The sequence below is a fragment of the Penaeus monodon genome, chromosome 17 (assembly GCF_015228065.2).
Source record: "Penaeus monodon isolate SGIC_2016 chromosome 17, NSTDA_Pmon_1, whole genome shotgun sequence".
NCBI classification, from domain to species: domain Eukaryota; kingdom Metazoa; phylum Arthropoda; class Malacostraca; order Decapoda; family Penaeidae; genus Penaeus; species Penaeus monodon.
The window spans coordinates 5,999,087-6,002,857 of NC_051402.1; the positions used below are offsets into that span (position 1 = coordinate 5,999,087).

A 3,771-nucleotide genomic window follows, 5' to 3' on the forward strand; every position below is an offset into this window, starting at 1 on the left:
ATAAATTTTATATTATGTGGTGTGTGTGTTTGTGTGTGTGTGTGTGGTGGGTTGTGTGTGTGTGGTTGTGTGTTTGTGTATGTGTGTGGTGTGTGTGGTAGTGTGTGTGTTGTGTGTGTGTGTGTGGGTGGATGTAGTTGATGTATGTATGTATATATGTATGTAGGGATGTATGTGTTGTGTGTGTGGGTGTGGGGTGTGTGTGTGTGTGTGTTGTGTGTGTTGTTGGGTGTGTGGTGTGTGATGTATGTATGTTTATGTTGTTTATGTATGTATGTATGTTGTAGTATGTATGTATGTATGTATGTAGTATTTTTATATATAAATATATATATATATATTTATATATTATATTATTTAATGTATATGTATTTATATTACCCTTTGTATACATATTATATTATATATATATATTATATATTTATATATATATATACTATTTTATAAGGGTTATAACCTACATAACATATAATTAAAATATTTTATTATAAAATAATAATTTTATATATAATATATATATATATTTACATACATACATAATACTAACAAAATACATACATACATACACACACACACACACAACCACACACACCCCACACACACCACACACACACACACACACACACACACACACACACACCAATATATATTATATATTATTATAATATATTATATATATATATTATAACATTGTATATAAAGGTTTTTAAAATACATATACCTATAAAATATATATAATATATTATATAATATATTTTTAAAATAATTATTAATATATATATATATATATATATTTCATACTACTACATAAATACATACTACATACAACATACATCCTACAATACATATACATCAACACACACACACACACACCACCACCACACACCCCACAAACACACACACACAACCCACACCACACACAATATAAATATTATATATATAATATATAATTTATATAATAATATATATTTACACATTATTACATTCATAATATACATATATATATATATATATAATATATATAATATATATAATACATATTAATATAATATATATATATTATATATATTAATTATATATACATAATATTAATATATCATATATATTATACTATATTATAATACAATATTATATTATATATATATACATATTATTTAAAAAATATTATAAAATATATATTATATTAATATTAAAATATTTATATATTATTATATATATGTTTTATATGTGTAATATAATGGTTATATATATTATATTATATTAATTATTATAATATTTTTATATAATAATATTATATATATTATATATATTTGTTGTTGTTGTTAATAATTGTATATAATTTATATTTTATATAATTTTTTTTTTTTTTTAATATATTATATATATATAATATATTTTAATTATTAATATATATATATTATTATTATATATTATATAAATTATATTATAAAGATTTACATAATATATTATATATAATTATATGAATTTTTAAAATATTAATATATAAAATTTTTATATTAAAAAATAAATATAAATATAAAAATAATATTTTATATATATATATATATTTTATATATATATATATAATTTATAATATTTAATATTATATAATATTAATTTTATATATACATTATGCACATAATATATACATATACACAAAAAAAAAAAATTTTATACCAAAAACACATATATAGACTATAAATAACAAAATTTTTATATAATGTGTAGAATATTACATACTCATAATACTTACACTACTTTCCTTATTTATGTAAAAATATTATTTTTTCTTTTTTTCCACTCTCTTTTTTTTTTCCTGTTATACACTTTTTTTAGTAATAAAATTCAAAATTAGAGTCTATGAAGGCATAATCCATACAGACGCAGCAGTAACCCTGGCAAAGGGGACCCTCAACCCTTGCCACAGAGTGATGCTGTGCTGAACTGTCCTGCCTGTTTAACAACACTCTGCATGGATTGCCAAAGGTCAGATTAAATTATTATTTATTTTTCTGCTTTGTGTTTCCCATTTCATTTAAAATTTATTTCCAATGTTATTGGTGAGATTGGCACTTAAAATTGAAAAGTTATTTGTAGTTATGATTTATCTTTGAATCATTTACAATAATAGAATAATGTATACATGATTTTTTATTGAGAATGTTATATTATTTCTCAAAATCTATTTATTGTTATTTTGTGTTTGTATCTGTAAAACAATAATGATATTGAACAAATTTTTAGAAATATCTCTATTTATCTGTACTGTGATTTGTTTAATTTTATGCATATATTTTCCTTCTTGTGATTGTACCAACGCTATGAATTATTTTATCCAAGTGTGTTTCCTCCATACTGACCTTGTGACTGATTTGTGCATCTACTTTTCAGACATGCTATTTATAACAACCAATACAGAGCAATGTTTGTTTTCAATTGCACTGTTGACTGGTCAGAAGGTTTGAAATTCCCCACCAAAGGACAAAAGAAAAAGGAATTCCTCAAGAACAAAAGGAAGAACAAATACAGAAAGGAGCAAGGTGCCAGAGAGTCTGAGGAACCTATAGTGGAGGGAATGGAATCCTCAGAAAAAGGCAGGGAGGTTGAGTCATCCATGCAGCCTGAGAACAGCATGGATTTTCACAAGAAATAGTAAGGCCAGTCATCAGGCACTTGAAGGTGGTGGCATAATAGAACCATTGCAAGCAGAGAAGTCTATTCCTAGAGGGCAGTAAGAGTATCCTGTCAAGGACATGTTAGAAAGGGCAGTAGGAGAAGGAGAGGGTTCCTGTCGCACCAAAACTAACACACCCAGAAAGTCTCCTTTGAAACTGATGGTATGATGAAATCTTCCATCCAGTAATGTGCAATATTTGTAATACAAAGTTGCTGTGTATGATAAGGATGAAGTTTATCATTTTTTTCAATGTTGTGACAAGTTATTAAGCCATGCTACATATTTTCTGTGAATGAAAAATCTGTTTTTTTTTTTTTTTTTTATGTAATCCCCAGAAAAGATCAATTATATAACCTTATTTGGCAGATGTAACCAGGTGGTCCATGTATTGTATGTTTTATAGTTGTGCCCTTTATAGTATGATTAAATAAGATATTTTTTCAACACACCTTATCATGGTAAAAAATACCCTGTAATGACAATTGTCTGATTATATTATCTATCAAAAATGAGATGGCCAGATTCTGTAACTATTATTAACCCAATGGTGCCGGCAAAAAGCTGTGCTCATTTTAGAATTTTTTCTGCATGTGCTTAACCACAAAGGAGTCAGTTAGTAGACCGTGTGACCTTATCTGATTTCAACTTTCCTTGAATTCACAGAAAGCAATTTTTTTTTTTTCTTTCTTTCTTTCTTCCCAATGCTGTCTGTTGATAGTGTTTTATTATAGACATAATTGCTATAATGTTATCAACATTAGTAACAGCAATATAAGATACCATAAACTATTTTTGATAACCAAGGAAAGAGTAAACAGGTGAGACGGTAGTACTCATTAGCTCATTGGTGATTTAGTACAAGTGGAACCATCTATGTATAAAAACGATTAATAAGATAAACTAACAGTGAGCATGACATATACGTACTTGCCGTGCTTGTTGGCTTTGGGTTAATGGTTTGGACACAAAACTCTCAGTCTCATACTAATATGTTCATCTTTTATCTTTCTATTTGTAAAACTGCTTAAAAGTTGTAAGTGATTTTAAAATGTTGACCTTTATGCCTATATCTTTACATTCCTTCATAAAAAGGG

The 3,771-nt window shown here is 25.5% G+C and overlaps 1 pseudogene; it reads left to right on the forward strand.

Annotated features, from left to right (window-relative positions):
- LOC119583223 overlaps window positions 1–3,200 on the forward strand; it is a 7,031-nt pseudogene extending 3,831 nt beyond the window's left edge.
- The last annotated feature ends 571 nt before the right edge of the window (window positions 3,201–3,771 follow it).